The sequence below is a fragment of the Nyctereutes procyonoides genome, unplaced genomic scaffold (genome assembly GCF_905146905.1).
Source record: "Nyctereutes procyonoides isolate TBG_1078 unplaced genomic scaffold, NYPRO_anot_genome, whole genome shotgun sequence".
NCBI lineage: Eukaryota > Metazoa > Chordata > Mammalia > Carnivora > Canidae > Nyctereutes > Nyctereutes procyonoides.
In genome coordinates, this window is record NW_026575043.1 from 62,202,108 (window position 1) to 62,220,325 (window position 18,218).

At 50.8% G+C, this 18,218-nt stretch overlaps 1 long non-coding RNA gene across 2 annotated transcripts; it reads right to left on the reverse strand.

The window, feature by feature from the left end:
• Positions 1–7,582: 7,582 nt before the first annotated feature.
• LOC129508176 (uncharacterized) lies at positions 7,583–15,389 on the reverse strand. Of its 2 annotated transcripts, XR_008664148.1 has the most exons (4): positions 13,881–15,389; positions 10,070–12,396; positions 8,237–8,322; positions 7,583–7,998 (listed from the first exon to the last, which is right to left on the reverse strand). It is a non-coding gene; the product is annotated as an uncharacterized LOC129508176 (long non-coding RNA). The 2 variants fall into 2 exon arrangements; XR_008664147.1 differs by lacking the exon at positions 13,881–15,389 and having other exon boundaries at positions 10,070–12,908.
• Between the last annotated feature and the right edge of the window lie 2,829 nt (positions 15,390–18,218).

Below are 18,218 nucleotides of genomic sequence, written 5' to 3' on the forward strand. Positions count from 1 at the left end.
CCTGCCAAGGTGTTGAGGCAGGACAGAGCTTCGGGAGGTCTGGCCCCCAGGCAGGGGTGACCATGGAAGTCTGTGTTCCACATCCACTTGGAGGAGCTGCTGCATCAAGCCCCAGATGTGCCTGAGACCCTTCCCTTGGGACATGAACTTGGCCCAGTCCTCTTTATTGCTGTCATTTACCAAAGTCCCGCAGTACCTGGGCACAGTGCTGGGCACTCACTGAATCTTAACCGCGAGCTCTGTGCATCAGCCAGGGTTCTCCAGAGAAACAGATCCAAGAGGAGACAGATGGATAGACTGGGAGATAGAAGAGTGATAGATAAAGAGCTTTATCAGACTAGCTCACGCCACTGGGGGTGGCAATTCTGAAATCCAGGGCAGGGCCGGCAGGCTGGAGACTCAGGTGGGACTTCTATGCCACAGTCTCTGGGCAGAATTTCTTCAGGAAATCTCAGTGTTTGCTCTTAGGGCTTTCAGCTAATCGGTTAAGGACCACCCACATTATGGAGAAGAATTTCCTTTGCTTAAAGTCAACGATTACAGACACTAATAACATCCATGAAATGCCTTCATAGCAGCACTGAGTTCGGACTTGACGAACTCCCTGGGTAGCGTCACCAAATCAACATGTAGAACAACACATCACCGCACTCTGCGCTTCCCAGATGAGAAGTTAATTAGAGGCTCAGAGAGGTCACCCGCCTCTCCTGAGCACACAGAGCCAGTCATGGGTGGAGCAGATTCCATCATCCCCTCAGCTGTCAGTGACCTGAGTCCTAGTGCTGGGCACAGGCGTGCCCCCAGTGCTGAGTGGGACACAGGATGACAGAACAGCCCCCATCAAGCACACCCTGTTGCTCAGAACTCTGTCATCCCTCCCAAGAAGCTGCTCCACGTGATGGGTGGATGGGATGGGCCCCTAGCACATCCCAATGGCCCCGGAGCTGGTCTTCACTTTGCAGACCACCCAGAAGGTGCCCCGCTCCTGCCCCTGAGCCCTCCTAGCACACTTGCCCTGGCTGGCTGATGGCAGAACAGGGGTTTCTAGCCAAAGACTGGTGCATAATCCTTTCTAGAGGGTCCCAGAGAAAGCAGACACATGGGAGCACTTGGAAGGCCATCAGCGCTGCCCGCACTTCTCCATGGACCATCCTACAGGCCCCAGAGGGCCATCGTATTGTTTTCGGTTGTGTTTATGGTGAACTTGAGACCATAAGACGCCTTTGTCTTCACAAAAGATAGAAGGCATCTTAGGAGACAGATTTTCATCCCAGATCTATAAGGTGCATTTTCCAGGCAGTCAATTTAAGTGAAAACACAAAGTGGCTGAGCCCACTATGTTTTTTCCCTCCAACCCAGACAGTAAAAAGTGAAAAGCATCAGGTTAAGATGGAAAGGGGAGGAGATATTTTGCAAATGCACAGCTGGTGAGGAATGGTTGGTGCTTTGGCCCACAGAGTGCTGAGAAACCTCTAATCGCACCCCGTGGGATGGAGGGGCTGATGTGCAGGTCATAGGCTGTAAAGAATAGAACACAGACGCGGCTTCAAACTGTCGAGGGATGTGGGAGCATCTGTCACCAGCGAAGCCTCAGGGGCCCAGGCCCTGGCCCAGGGTGGCCAGCCTCGTGGTTCTGTTTCCTTTCTGGACACAACTTTGCTGTGTGTCCTCGGGCCACTGTCTCCACCACCCTCCTTCTACCTCTGGAAACCTGTCTATCCAGATGGGGTACTAGGGTGGCATGTGGCTCTCCCCCATCCCACGTTCTCAGCCCAACCCAAGAACCGGATAAACAGCCAACTTGCACTCTGTTCCAGGACCTGAACCAGGACTGAGCTTGCTCTGGGTGCACCACAAACCACAGCCAAAGGCAACCTCTGGCCGCACAGCTGGAAGCCCCAGGCGCCAAGTGTTTTAGGGAAAACAACACCTAAACCAGGTCAGTCTTCTAACATGTGATAAGTAAGTTACAGAAGATAAAAAGTTACATCCAGAATAAACTATTGAAAATTATCTAAATGTCCTGTAGCAGAGGGATTCATCCGAAACTATGATGCGGTGAGATGTGGACGCGCCATCACAATGATCTTTTTGAGGAATGTTTTAATGATGGGGAAAGAGTCTCGTGATATGTTACTCAGTGAAAAATAAAGGTTATGGAAAGGTACTTACAGTAAGGTTCTGCTTACAGAATCGGGCATAGATGTGGGAGACAGCCTTCCAGAAAAACCAAAGATGAGAAGGTCATGCATCAAGGAGCAAGAGAGCACAGGGCTCTCTGGGTGGGGAATTCCAGATGATCTGCTCTTGGATCTCTTTGCTTATATTTCATGATTTCTACATCTTAGATATGAACATGCATTAATTCTGTAACCATAAAATGTCAGTTGTGTTTTATTTTTAAGGCAACACTGTGGAAGGAATTTCTGGGAACGTCTGCTTTTATCGGACACCTGAGAACATCAGGGGACAGCCCAAGATTGAGGACTGTTTCACAAAAGCTCTTTCAGAACGTCTGGCTGCCTCCTGGCTGCATAGACAAGGCTATCCTTGGCCTGGATGCCCACCAACATCATCAGAGCCTCAGCCCCCCAAGACGTGGTGCACCCTGGTGCCTCCCTCCTGGTGGGTGAGCCATCCCCCATCAGGCAGGGTTTGTGTCTGGTCTGTACAGTGGACCCAACAACACCAATGAGGGCCCATAGCCCATCTGTCCACCACTTTAGTAGCTACCTAACAGTAGCCCAGGCACCACAGAGAAATCCAAAAATAGAAGAAAAAAAAAAAAACCCCACAAACACAAAAAGACAAAAAAAAACAAAAAAACCCCAAAACACCTAAACAGACAAAACCCGCAAATCCCAAGCAAACAAAAAAAAACAAAACACCCGAGGGACAGAGTTCTTGTCTGCAGAGAGACAATATCTTCAGAGCCCAAGTCAGACAGAACACAGTATCTCAGGCCACACTCAATGGCATGATCCCGATGACAGAGACAACAGAAGTTGGGAGGAAAGATGAGGAGGGGACAATGAGCCAAGGATGGCTCTTGAGGGAGGGCAGGACTGAGCACTCAGCTGCGAGACTCACTGAAATCCCAGCAGGGGCTCCTCCATGCAGGGGTTCTAGGATGGACTTTTAAGCACAGTAGCTTTGATGATAGCATCCCTATGCTCCCTGTGCCCTGACAGGTAGCCTGGTGGGTACTGACGGTGCCAACCTGTGGCCTGGAGACCAGCAGAGTGCTGCCCATGGGTCCTTAGGGCCAACAGTGAGGTGAGAGGACCACTACGGCTTGCCTTTGGGCCTCCTTCCCTCCATCCGTGGTAGCCCTGCCCCCCTCCCTGCTGGGCCCCTCCTTCCTCAGCTCCCTGCAGCCCACCCCCACCCCTGCTAATGGTCAGCTTTATGGCTCGGAAAACAGGTAATACCTATAGGAGAACCTGAGTCCTGCCCAAGTGGTTCTCAAAGGGAGTATCGCACATCATCCTTCAAAGGGACTCATCCCAAGGCAGGACAGCAAATCCCACCTGCTGTCCTCTTCTTAACCTGGAGGCTCAATCTGGTTAGGGTTCCATTCCCTTCTGGAAGGTACCAGAAGACCTCAGGGCTTGGTAGTAACCCTGTCTGGTCCCGAGGTAGTCTGGGAGGCTTGGCTGGTTAGTGGAGGCCTCAAGCACAGGGGTACCTGGACTCAGGGTATTAATTATGCCACTTTGGGTGAGATGCTCTGTGGATGAGCACACTGGTGATGTCCAGGGATACAGACTGGCTGTGAGGCTGCACAGAGACCTGTGCTGGCCGACCATCTGCATGCACGCAGGAGCCCAGTGACTCACCTTCCCTCAGCTCAGAGCGAGGACCACAGGCAAAAGCCCGATGAGAACTGTCTCTGCAGGGATCCCTGGGTGGCGCAGCGGTTTGGCGCCTGCTTTTGGCTCAGGGCACGATCCTGGAGACCCGGGATCGAATCCCATATCCGGCTCCCGGTGCATGGAGCCTGCTTCTCCCTCTGCCTGTGTCTCTGCCTCTCTCTCTCTCTCTCTCTCTGTGTGTGATTATCATAAATAAATAAATTTTAAAAAATTAAAAAAAAAAACTGTCTCTGCAGGTTGTAGGCCAGCCATGCCGTGGGGCTTTACAAACAGATAGACAGTAATTACACTTCCCAGGCCCTGCTCTAAACATATAATTAATGCTCACTTCACATCACACGCAGGGAGACTGAGGCAGGGACCCTGGGGGTCCCAACTGCATGATGGGCTGTCACCCAAGTGATCTTGGCTCCCTGTCTAACCCAGAAGTAAGGTCAGGCAGAGGAAGTGGGACATCTCCCCCAAACCTGGGAACTGGGTCAGACACAGCCCAAAGGCCAGATCCCACGAGAGGGATGCAGTGGGGGACGGCGGAGAGGAATCCGCAGAGAATGGGGCTGCAGGAGACAGGGGCCACTTGCCCCAGGCCCAGTGGGTGGCTTGGTCTCAAGGTTTCTTGAGAAACTGAAAACTCCATTTTTACGTGACAATGATGCAATGGTTTAAAGTTCCCTAATCAATTCAAGTATCTTGAAAACACAGTACAAGCCAAATGACACGTGTGCGCAGTAGATTCACCAGTTAACACATACACTAGCCTGTTTATCTAGATCGGCACCGTCCTGCCGAAATGTAACGCGTGCCGTGGTATGTGTTGAGTGTCTTCGTAGCCATGTGTAGAAAGTCAAGGAAACAAGTACAGTTGATTGGGATAGCATACTTTCCTTAACCCCCAATCCAAAATAGCGTTTCGGGGTATGATCAACATAGACATAAGTAATGGGATGAGGGGGCCTTAGGGACCCTGGAGGATGTCTCATGCGGAGACGCATCTGTGAGGACTGGCTACCCTTGAAGCAAGGACAGTAGAACGAGCCCAGAATCGGGTTCTGGGCCACCCTTCAGGACAGCACAGACCCCGGGGGACTGCAGTGTCTAGTCGCATCCCCAACGCTCTCACCCATCCACTGGAGCACGTTTTGAGCCTCTGGAACAAATCCTCCTCATGCAGTCCTCTTCTACCCCACAAAGCCAAACATATCACCTCATCCTTATACTTCCAGTTCTCTGAGAAAACTCACCACTCGGTCCTGATCCCCACGTGTTTTCTCTCCAGTGCGACTCATCAGTGCTGTTGGATCACACACTGGGTGGGGTTGCCAGATGCCTGCTGTCAGAGCTAAGTGGGGCTCAAGCCATGTACGGGGTGGGGTGATTTTTGTATCAGGCACTGCCATTAGCCTTCACATCTCACTACTGTCCACTGAGCCCAACCATGATCATCCCCATTTTGCTATTAAGAAAACCAAGACTCAGGGCCCCTGGGTGGCTCAGGGGTTGAGCATCTGCCTTTGGCTCAGGTCCGTGATCCCAGGGTCTTGATCAAGTCCTGCATCAGGCTCCCCAGAGGAAGCCTGCTTCTCCCTCTCCCTATGTCTCTATCTCTCTCTGTGTTTTTCTCATGAATTAACAAATAAGTTCTTAAAAAAGAAAGAAGAAAGAAAGAAAGAAAGAAAGAAAGAAAGAAAGAAAGAAAGAGGAAGAAAGGAAAGAAAGAAAGAAAGAAAGAAAGAAAGAAAGAAAGAAAGAAAGAAAGAAAAGACTCAGAGAGGTTAAGCAATTTGCCCAAGGTCACACAGCACCTGGAGGAGCCAGGATCCAAACCTGGAAATCTGGTCCACCCTATTACATTAGGCGACTTGTGAACTCCTGGACAGTGACAAGGTCCATGATTTAATAATATTCTAGCTCATGACTGGCAGCCAGCATGTGTCACGTGCTTACTACATAAGCATATCAATGACAAACAATTGTGTGAAGAGTCACTCTGCACCTCAGCCCCCAGACCCCTGCCTGGCTCTCGGTGCACGTGTGAGGCCATCATGAGCACCGCTGCAAAGTAGGAATTGACCCTCCCGTCTCTCCATCCGAATTCCCTCCTTGTCTATCCTCATGGCACACAGAAGCTGCCAAGCCTATCCTAATGCCTTCTCTGCATATCACATGTCCCTCTGCAACAGTATGAGTCCCACGGAAAGCAAGAACCCACTCCACCTTGTCCACGGCTGAGTCCCCATGCCTGACGCAGTGCCTGGCACAGGGGAGGCTGCCTGCTGTGTACCCACTCAAACTCCCACAAAACGGTGATGGAGTCTCCTCCGCCCAAAAGCCACCTTCTTTTTTTTTTTTTTATGTTGTATATTTCTGGGTATGAAAAGTTATTTTTATTTTTATTTTTATTTTTTTAATAAGTTAATTTTTATTGGTGTTCAATTTACCAACATACAGAATAACACCCAGTGCTCATCCCGTCAAGTGCCCCCCTCAGTGCCCATCACCCAGTCACCCCCACCCCCGCCCTCCTCCCCTTCCACCACCCCTAGTTCATCTCCCAGAGTTAGGAGTCTTTATGTGCTGTCTCCCTTTCTGATATTTCCCACACATTTCTTCTCCCTTCCCTTCTATTCCCTTTCACTATTATTCATATTCCCCAAATGAATGAGAACATACACTGTTTGTCCTTCTCCGACTGACTTACTTCACTCAGCATAATACCCTCCAGGTCCATCCACGTCGAAGTAAACGGTGGGTATTTGTCCTTTCTGATGGCTGAGGAATATTCCATTGAATACATAGACCACAGCTTCTCTATCCATTCATCTTTCGATGGACACCGAGGCTCCTTCCACAGTTTGGCTATTGTGGACATGGCTGCTAGAAACATCGGGGTGCGGGTGTCCCAGTGTTTCATTGCATCTGAATCTTTGGGGTAAATCCCCAGCAGTGCAATTGCTGGGTCGTAGGGCAGGTCTATTTTTAACTCTTTGAGGAACCTCCACACAGTTTTCCAGAGTGGCTGCACCAGTTCACATTCCCACCAACAGTGCAGGAGGGTTCCCTTTTCTCCGCATCCTCTCCAGCGTTTGCTGTTTCCTGCCTTGTTAATTTTCCGCATTCTCACTGGTGTGAGGTGGGATCTCATTGTGGTTTTGATTTGTATTTCCCTGATGGCAAGTGATGCGGAGCATTTTCTCATGTGCGTGTTGGCCATGTCTATGTCTTCCTCTGTGACATTTCTCTTCATGTCTTTTGCCCATTTCATGATTGGATTGTTTGTTTCTTTGCTGTTGAGTTTAATAAGTTCTTTACAGATCTTGGAAACTAGCCCTTTATCTGATATGTCATTTGTGAATATCTCCTCCCATTCTGTAGGTTGTCTTTGAGTTTTGTTGACTGTATCCTTTGCTGTGCAAAAGCTTCTTATCTTGATGAAGTCCCAATAGTTCATTTTTGCTTTTGTTTCTTTTGCTTTCGTGGATGTATCTTGCAAGAAGTTACTGTGGCCAAGATCAAAAAGGGTGTTGCCTGTGTTCTCCTCTAGGATTTTGATGGAATCTTGTCTCACATTTAGATCTTTCATCCATTTTGCATTTATCTTTGTGTTTGGTGCAAGAGAGTGGTCCAGTTTCATTCTTCTGCATGTGGATGTCCAATTTTCCCAGCACCATTTATTGAAGAGACTGTCTTTCTTCCAGCGGATCGTCTTTCCTCCTTTATCGAATACTAGTTGACCATAAAGTTCAGGGTCCACTTCTGGGTTCTCTATTCTGTTCCATTGATCTATGTGTCTGTTTTTGTGCCAGTACCACACTGTCTTGATGACCACAGCTTTGTAGTACAACCTGAAATCTGGCCTTCTTCACCAGTTCCTGGCTCCTGCCAATCAGCCTGGACAGAGTAGGTCGGACAGACGCGAGGTGGCATCCAGAGGGCAATAAGTGACATAAGATTGGAAATCAGCCCCAAAGGCACAGGCGGGTGAAATTATCTACCGCTGTGATGCTCCAAGAGGTGGCAAGCTTTCTGCAAAGGTCTCGATCACAAATACGTTACACATTTCAGACCATATGGCGCTCTCTGCTGCAAACATTCAAACCTGCCACTGTCCTGTGACAGCAGCTCCCTGCAAAATGCAAATGAAAGGGTGTGGCTGAGTTCCAATAAAACTTTATTACAAAAGCAGCCGTGGGGCAGATCACAGGATGCAGCAGTCGACTCCCACCCCATCTACTGAAACAGTTTTCATGTAAAAAAAAAAAAAAAAAAGAACTGAGCAGACAGCTAACATAGCATTTAAACATTACTCCCAAAATAGAGGGCAGGGGCATTTTATGCAAAGAATTTGTTCACAAAGGTCTTACCTGTTTCAAATCTACTGCACAATTCAAGCAAAGAAATACGTGTGAAGAAAGCATTTTTCAGCATTTCTAGCTCAAGCAGCACCGACCTGAGACAACAAAGTAGAGTTTACAATTCACTTTGCCAGGTTTAAAATTATCTGATTTTTTCTACATTCTAAAACTGGAGTGTGGGTGGTCATTGTTTCCAATTTTGCTGTACTGAGAGACTCTGTTAATATTTGAGATGTCCCTGCCCTCATTCACACAAGTGCGAACCTGCATGAAGGCAGCCACGTGGCATCTGCCTCCCCACTGGCTGTCCATTCCCCAAAATGCCCTCAGTGGGAGCCCCGGGCTGGGTGTGCAGGAGCCACTCAACGCACACGCACCAAACTGATGGGAACTGAGCTTGTTTTACCCTCTAAGAGCAGGACAGGAAGGAATCGGCGCCACGTGCAGCTGTGGTGATTTCCGTAGTGGTTTCCATGGGAGGTGGGCCCTTTCCGATGAGGGAGAAGGTGCAACTCTGCCCATTCTGTGGTCCTGAAGTCTTTCCCCCTGGTGACCTTTCGTGCATTCCCATGTTTCATGGCACCTGCTCATGTCAGACGGCACACAGCTGGTCCTACCAGAGGGCAGGGGGAGGGAGCAGAAACTATTCCCCATATCCTTCCAAGCCTAGAATCTAGGATCTCAAATGCCCTGGTCTACAAAGTACAGCTTGTGGCTTTGTTTCCTTGCATGGCACCAAGCCCCTACACCCCACAAGGCATTGTGGCCTCATAGCTTCCTAACCCACATCAAAAGCAGTTTGCAATGATGCATTGGGCTCTATGAAACCTGAAGCCATAAGTGGGCCTGCTGTGAAGCTGGTAACGAAGCCACTCCTTGGGCCTGGTGGATATGCATCAAACTGCTAAAATATAGTGAAGCGAGCATCTTCTTCGGTGGAATCCTAGTGGCCTGATGCCCATCTTCCCCCCAGATACCTGTCCCAGCAGCTCTGTGTTTTAGCTGGGGAAGGGGCTCCCTGTGTGCCCTCATGGGGGCATCAGCATGTGAAAAGCAGATCCTCCTGGTTTCAACCACACACACACCCCCCCACACACACCGCAAGCAGCCACTGGACCCCAGTGAGTAGCTCACCAAATAGCCATGCGATAACCAAAAGATGGTGTCTGTCTCCAAGGAAAATGTGTCTGTCGATCACTGTCACTCTGAGTTTACTGCCTTGAGCAGCGTCTGGAGGATGGAAGCCCTCTGAGGAGCCACTGTGGACCCTATGGATGCTCTCCTCCCTCACTGGCCAAGATCCTGCTTCCCCAGATATCTGCCCCCCTGCCCAGGGCTCCAGGAGCACATCCTAGCTGATCTGCACCAGACACAGTGCCCCAGCTTCACCCAAAGCTTCCTCCTTTCTATCCCAGACAGAGGAAGCTTTCTCAGTGTAGGTCACATGGAACTGGTTTTTGTCACTTACTCACAGGACTTCGAACAAATGCAGTGAATAGCGAGCACATCTACTAAGAGATACTGTCCTGTATGGCAACCCTGTGCTAGACAATGTGATATGCTTTTTTGAGGAATTATTTCATTTAAATCCTTTCAATTACTTCTTGAGGACCCAACTCTCCTCTTACAGAAAAGTAGAAGGTGCTCAGAAAGATTTAGGAAGACCTCTAAAGCCATCCTCAAGGTAGCCACTGGCTCTTGCATACGCTGGGGAAAGGGGAACCAGGTTTGGGGATCTGTGTGCAAACTGGAAGAGGGAGCCCTCACTCCAGCAGAGGTGGCACCAGGACGCAGGGTTTCAGGGTGGGGGCAGTTTGCACACCTGGAGGGGGCCCTGATTACCTTGCTCACGCGTGGTGCATCCAAGCCTGGAATGCCATCCTTCTGGGCACAGGGCCTCAGTCATGGACCTAGGAGGACTTGAACCTACAGTAGCATATGCGTGAGTACACAGAGATGCAGCTCAAGGAACAGGCTGGCTGGGCAAGTCTGAAACCCATTGGGCAGGCTGGGAATCTCGGGTGGCAGCCAGATGTCCTCCTCTGGAAACTTAGGTCTTCCAATCTTTCACTCTCCCACCCCACTGTGGACGAGGCCGACCGCATTGCTGAAGATGGTGACCTCCCAACTGTGGCTGTCCGTCACCTGGCGTGCACCAACCAGAGAGATGCAGTCAACAGCAAAGTCACAGCAACTGCCGCCTCTTCTTATCATGTCGCATGTAGGGCGTGGGGCTGGAGTCCCCGCTCACCCCTCTGTCTGTTTCACCCCTGCCCCAGCAGCTCCTGAGTTCACTCCACGTGGCTGGGTGATCACATACAAGCTGAGCCCTGCAGCTCTGTCCCTGCAGAGCCTACACCACCTGCCCTCCCCTTCCCTTACTGTCCTACCTGCAGGCTCTGGCATCCCTGCTGCTTCTGTCAGGCTCTGGAGGACAGGAGCAGGGAGGGGGGAGCAGTGGGGAGCAGGGCCTACTGTACTCAGGCTGCATGGAGCTGTAGAAGGATGAAAAACTTGAGCGGAGCTTCCTAGAAGGTTGAGGACCGTGCCTGGCCGGTGTCCCATGAGTGGGACTCAGTGTTGTGATCCGAACGCCGGTTCTACTTTTCCCATGTCCTCAAGCCTCCATTCCTCCCACTGCCCACACCTGACGGAGCAGGGGAGACACCGCAACAGCCTGAAAGCATTTCTGACTTTTTTTTTTTTAAGATTTTATTTATTAATGAGAGACACGGGGGGAGAGAGAGAAAGAGAGAGAGAGAGAGAGAGAAGCAGAGACACAGGCAGAGGCAGAAGCAGGCTCCATGCAGGGAGCCTGATGTGGGACTCGACCCCGGGTCTCCAGGATCAGGCCCTGGGCTGAAGGCGGTGCTAAACCCCTGAGCCACCTGGGCTGCCCACATTTCTGACTCATAATCACTACCGAGTCTTTCAAGGTCGTAGGGGAAAATAAATATTATCTAATATTAATAGATAGGGGAGGGGCAAACAGATAAGACTCCTCTTCTGGCTGGGACCTTGGAACCAGTCCAGCCACATGGGTCCCTTCTCCGTGTGTCAGCAGGTTGCTGGCACAGCCTGTGTGTCTCCCAATCTCCCAGCCATAGAGGGAGCACGACGTTTCATGTAGGACAGCAGTGAGGGAAAAAGTCATTTGTTGAATTATTGAGGAAACAGGAATTGGGCAGGCACAGTTCTCGATCCTAGGAACCCACAGAGGATCCAGCTTGGAAATCCAGCTTCACAGCTGGAGCATTTATATGGTTAGATCTTATATATAACAGGTATCGATGGGGGAGGGAAGGAAAAGGAGAGGAGAGAGACAAAGACTGGCCGTTGTGGGAGGAGGCTGAGCGTCCCTCCCCAGACTCACTGGTCTCAGCTACAGAAGCGCGATTCGAAGCCTCCTCAAATCTTCCTGTAGGACAGACAGCAAAATGCGGGCGGGGACAGCAGAATTCTGTGTCCTCCCCTCTCCTGGACGTGGAGAAAAATGTGCTTTCTCACGGGAACTGCCATTTACAGTGAGGGGTGCAGACAACAACTTGAATATGACTTTGATTCCTCACTGTGAAACAGGCACCCAAACTCGACTCCGTCAGCAAGGCCACGGGTCTGTGTCTCCGATCGTCGCCCGAGGGGAAGGAGAAAGGCCCCGGGAGGCCCCAGGAGCACCTGCCTGAGCTCTGCGACGGCGGCCGCCTGGACGCAGGGGCAGGCTGCGGCGCTGCTCCGGGTGGGCCCCTCTGGCTTGCCCACTGCTTACCCCCGGGCAGGATGGGGCAGCCACCAGTGTGGGGGCTGCCGGAAAGGAGACTCGCAGGTGAGGCTGTCAGGAAGCCCTGAACCTTCTAGCGAGCCAAGACATGTTGAGGATTTGGACGAAGACAGCAGATTAACCGCAGCGCCGAGAGACCATGAGCCCCGCTCGGCTGACACTCAAGTGCCAGACACGTGTCTCGGTGCTTCGCGAGTGGTGTCACCTCAGCCTACCCCAGACTTATAAAGGGGGTACTGGTACCAGGCTCATTTTACAGCAAAGTTCAGGGAGGTTGAGTGACTCCCCTGAAGCCACACAGCCGAGGACAGGAATAAACCAACACACGCTAGTACCTCCCACGTGGTGTTTCCTCTGCCTTTTCCTCACCATTGGTGACTGCCAAGGATCCCTGCGAACCCAAGAGAGCAGAACATCAAGATCATAAGACAGTGGCAGACACATCCCAATCCTCCTGGCTGCTGACGTGACATGGGAACAGGGTCCCTGTTTGAACAGAAGGCTGTTCCCTTACAGAGCTCACCGTGAGGGGCCACGGCACACAGAGCTGGGGGCCCGCCGCCAGGGGTAGCGTCCTGACCCTGCTGCCCGGCAACCAGATGGCCCTGGCCAAGTTGCTTGGGCTCCAAAGGCCCCAGTTCCTCATCTCTAAATCGGGCATCTCCCCTGGACAGGCCCCACAGGGTGCTGTAAGTCACCCCACAGGAGAGGCTCAGCCGCTGCCGGCACTTGTACATGCTCAGTGGGCTTCTCCCGCTTGCTAGCATTTTCATTATTCATGTACACGGATGTCCCCTTGTGTCATTCTGGTCCTGGTTATCTCTCAGCGTTGCCCCGACCTTTTGCCGACACTGTGGTGCTGCATGGGATCCCAATGCTGCCCGTACGGTGGCGGTGGCGGTGGCGGTGGCGGTGGCGGTGTTAGAAGTGTTCCCCATGTCCTGGGGGGCTGGAGCCCTACTGATGCCTGTTTTACAGCTGAGAAGACTGAAGCCGGAGGCCTGAAGGACCTGTCCCTGGGTCATGTGGTGGAAGGCGGTAGAGGAGCTCCGACCCCCAGCCCACGGGGTTCCCCACCTTCGCTGAGGGGCTGCCCTGTGTTTGGCCACGTGGTCTCACGCTCCACCAACACAAGTCAGAAGTGGGAATGTGGGGCCCCTCTTGCTTCTTTCTGAGGCAGGACCAGGCCGGAGGGCGTCCCCTGCTCTGTCCCTCAAGGGATGGTCTCCCTGTTTAATCTCCTTCTGTCACCTGTGCAGGGGCAGCAAGCCCGTGGGGGGCTGACCCCTTCCCTGGCTCCCATGTGATGGCCCTGCTCCAGGGGACAGGCCATGAAAGACTGCAGGGCTGGGGGTGACACAGAAAGGAAACAGATGGGAACGTGAGTAATTAAATCAATATATCCCAAACACAAGACGGGGTGGGGGTGGGGGGCCGGGGGCGGGAAAGCCAAACAATTAGGACCAAAAATGAAGTTTGAACTCATCATTTTGGCTTCATTTCCAAAAAACTGTCCCTTGAAGCTGCGTGGATTCTAAATGCAAAAAAAAAAAAAAAAAAAAAAAAAAAACTCCGGAATAAAACATGCACACGCAAGCACTAGAATCTCTTTTGTTTCATTTCTCTGGGATTCTGTGATTCATTTTTTCATACATATAATTCCGCTTCAAAAACCCCCACAAAAACAAAAACAAAAACAAAAACAACAAAAAAAGAGCAGTCCCGTATAAGAAGAATGGGTTTAGGTACTTTTTTTTATAGGGGCGGGTCCTGTTGCAGGTTAAGGGTCAATTTGCTTGTGTTTTGGGGCAGGCATGCGCTAAGTCTTTCCTATATTTTAAACAGATAATGTCCTTGTAATTTGGGAGCACTTACATGAAGGCTGGCTTTGTGTCTTTTTTCAGGATGCCTGCTGCTGCCGCCCTCCTGTTGAAAAAGAAATACTGTACCTTTAAATTAGGAGGTTCCGAATAATCACCGCTGGGCAGTGAAAAGACTAATGTGCTGTGGAGAACAAGGAGTTTAATCTAATTTAGTTGGAGGGTGTCTGTCTGCGGTGTTGTTTTTTTGGAGTGTGGGAATAGCAGAGAGAAGCTGCCCCCTTGAATGGTCCCTCCTACGCCAGAAGCAGTGGGGAGCCCCGTAGACGCCAGTGATCCAAAGCCGGCCCTTGAAAGGGGGATTAGAGGCATGCTCTGATTTGCAATTCACACTAATGCACCCCGTGGAACCTCTGGTAATATTTCAAACCACATTTCAGGGGACGTGGCCTTAAAATAACTGCCTAAATTGTGCTGAACTAACCCACTGCTTGCCAGTCATCCCTTTTGCGATGTGCACGCCTTAGTGGCTGCGGTCCCCACCCCACACCCAAATTCGCATCTTACAAACGAGAGTGTTCTTAGGTGTCCTTAGAACTTCTGTGCCTGTTGCATTTGCTGGCGTCGGTCCCCCCCTGGCACAGACTAGTATGCTTTCCCTGAGTAAGGATCACTTCAGAGGACGGAAGGTGTTTTCTTTCGAGAAAAATGAAGCGGGGTGGACGGGGTAACTGGTGCTCTTGGGCAGTTAGAAATAGAATTTTCCCTGCCTGCTTTTTTTTTTTTTTTTTTAAATCAGATAATAAGTTTCTGCAGAAATGTACCACAGGATGAGGTCAAGGCAATAGTGCCTCCCGGGTATCACAGACCCCTCTGCCTGTCGGGCAATATCAGCACATAGACCACATTTTCATCTTATTGGGAAGCGAAACTGGAATGCCCGATGAGACACACATATTAATGACGTTGGGAGATAAAAGAGCATAACCAGCGTTTCACGGGATCACCAAACCCAAACTTGCCCAGAGAAAGCATCCAAGCCAGAGCCCACCACCAGGCACCGGGACTGCCTGAGCCACGCTGTATCTGAAACCTCCCCCCAAGACTATCCCATTTCTTTCCACGGGCTTTGCTGATACTCCACAACTTTACTCTTGCGATTAGCCTGTAACGTGCAAAGTCTCCGCTTTAATTTCTTTCTCTTGCTGAAAGTGTCAGTGCTTTTATCTTAAAGAGATTATGTGGGTTTTCTCTAATCTCATTTCAGAGAGCCAAGCACAGTGCCTATAATTTCCACTGACTATAACATAATAAGAAGAGATACAACTTTGATTTTTAGCAATATCCATGTCAAAGTATTTCATACTTCGGCCTCTGCTAGGGCGGGATGTCACTGCCATTCTTTCAAGTCTCTTCCATCCAAAAATATTTAGGTATTGTTCAAAACACTGCCTGACTTCAGAAATAGTCCCTTTCAGAGAACCTTCTACTTTTCTGGGTAAGCATTTGCAAGAACTTGAAGGTGGCTTGTGTTTAAGAGTAGCTCTCCGATATTTTTTTTAGGTGGTTGGGGTAAAAAAAAAAAAAAAAGAATAGTATTCCTTAACCCTGCAAGTTATTTGAAATCATGTTTAATTATAAAGTTTCACTAAAAACCTTTGCTCAAAATTTTAGAGGCCTAATAAGATTTCCATTAATTTAAACATATCACTATTCCCAGGACAGCCCCAAATGCTTTCTTTTGCCTCTTTCATCCATGGTTAAATATGTAAATAAAATGTCTAAAGTCATTCTTCAAAGAAGACAAAGGAAAAAAGAGCTGAGGGGAAAGACAGCCATAAAATTCCTCCCAATTCTCCATAACATTTGCCAGAGGGGGGCCGGTTGCCAGCCAGGGCCGAGCAGCAGGGGACCCCGCTGCTCCTTACAATCACACATCTCAAATCCCACACACAGGAAAAAAATAAAATAAAATATCTTTTCAGCTGGAGCCATCAAAAGGCCCTTTTCATTTATTAGTTACAGAGTTATCTTGCAGTTGCTCATTTCTCAGAGCCCTCGTTTTTCTATAATAATGTCTATTTGTTGGTTTCCGCCTCAGCTGGGCAGCGCAGAGCACTTCTGCAGACATTTTTATAAAAACGAGGGAAGAAAGCGATCTGAAGTGGTTATAGCTAAAATAATGGGTCTGAACATGGCTGAATTAAAACGGCACATAAAAGATCAATTAGGACGCACTTTCTCAAAGAGCTCACGCCCACTCCTGGCGTTTGGTGCTTTCCTTTGCGTCCACGGTTTCTGAGGGAGAGAAACAAAAAGGAAAAAAGACAAAATGGTGCCAACGGAGGACTCTGGCAAGGAAAATTCTGAAGAAGCCAAGTGATATCCGCTAAACTTTGTTTAACTTGAAGTTTTTGAAAATAAGTCACTAAACAAAACCAAACAAAAGGCATAAGGAAAATGGCAGTCTTTAAAAAAAATGTTTTTGTTTTGTTTTGTTTCTTAACTTGAGAAATAATAACAGGGTTGAAGGTGGTTGTTCTGATGGCATTAGCGTCTACCTTCTTTTCCATCAACTGGCTCACTCCAGCATCTTCCAACACCCTACAGTGAGAGTCAGGGACAGTGGTTCAAGAACAGCTGTACAAACCTGCCTATTAGTAATTCTGGGATCCTGGGTAAGCCCCAGCCTCAGTCTTCTAGGTGTTCACCGGATGGATGGATGGATGGATGGATGAATGGATGGATGGATGGATGGGTCATGGGCATGAGGGTGGGTGAATGGTGGATAGGCGGTGTATGGGTGGATGGATGGGTGGGTGGATGGTGGTTAGGTGGATGGATGGATGACAGATGAACAGATGAATAGTTGGTGAGCGGATGGTGGGTAGGTAGTGGATGAGTGGATGGAAGGATGGGTGGATGGTGATTAGGTGGATGGGTGGATGGATGACAGACAAACAGATGAATAGTCGGTGTGTGGATGGTGGGTAGATGGTGGATGGATGGGTGGATGAATGTGTGTGTGTGTGTGTGTGTGTGTGTGTGCGTGTATGTATCTATGGATGGATGATGGGTGGGTGGGTAGATGGATAAGTGTGTGGGTGGCCGGATAGGTGGATGGGTGGTTGCATGCATGGGGGATGGATAGATGGATGGTGTGGTTGGGTGGAAGGGTAGGTAGGTACGTGAGATCTCCCAAGTCTCTTACAGATGTAAAACAGTACCATTTGCCTTAATTCAAAGCCAATCTTCTAAAAAGCCTTCTTAGAGGAAGTGCCCCACTTCTGCCACTGCTTACAAAAAAGCTTCTGGTGGGAGGAGGAGTGCCTGGCAGTAGCCTCTCCTTCCTGAGCGCTCCTCGAGGTAGCTGGCAACACCCGAGGCAGCGTTTCCCTTGCGGGGATTCATTCAGCCCTTCCAAAACGGGGTGCAGGGCGACGAGCCTGAGGGAGCGACACCGTCCCCAGGGATGTCTGCTCACGCGGCACACCTCTCCACTGTCGACCTCTCCTCCTCCGCCGGCCAGCCCTCCTACTGCCCCCTCCGTACGCGATCCTGGGAGTCTCAGAAACGTAAAGAGATCCTGACCTCGAGGGCGTCTAAGAGGAGAGAGACCCCGCCACCTGCCAGGGGACTCGGTTATTCAAGGGTCGCTACCACGGGGTGCTAGGTGCGGCGCTCTGCACGTTCCTTTGGAGACAAGGAGGGGTCTGGGCGCCCACCCCGCACACCCAGCGCAGTAGACCCGCGGGGTCGTTGAGCCCCAAATGACTTTGTCACAAACTGGCTCCGGGGTAAGGGAGGGTCGGGGTGGAAAGGGACGCCCCCCTTCGCCTCGAGGACCGCGACCTTCCACCCCCAGCTCCGCATCCTCTGACGGGTCTGCAGCCCAGGAGGGCGCAGGCAGGGCAGCTCACTCGCCAAATAATACAAATAGCCGACGAGCGAATGACTTCCTATAATAAATAAACTCAGCCGCCTCCAAGGCATCAGGCGTCAGCAGCCCTGCCTGGCGAGAGGCGCCTACGGAGGCTCCGCGGCCCCGTTGGGGGCGGGGGTCGTCGCCCAAGCCTGGGCCCCACTTCCCGAGGGAGAGGCCGGGAGGACCCCAGCGCCCCGGGAGGCTGCCCTCCTCTCCTGTGGCCCGCCTTTCCCGCGGAGGCCTCGGAGGAGCGGCCCCAAAAGTCAGGGTTCCCTCGGCCCCTCCCCCTCTGCCCTAAGCTCTTCCCTTTGAAATCTCAAAGAAAACCACTCCCTGGAGCCGGAGCCCGAGCCGGAGCCCGAGCCGGGGGCGCAGGCCTGGCGACTCCCGGGGCTCCCGGGGACCATGCGGGCAGGGTTACGAGCCGAGGGGCCACTTGATGGCCGGGGCTGTAAAACGCCAGTCCCA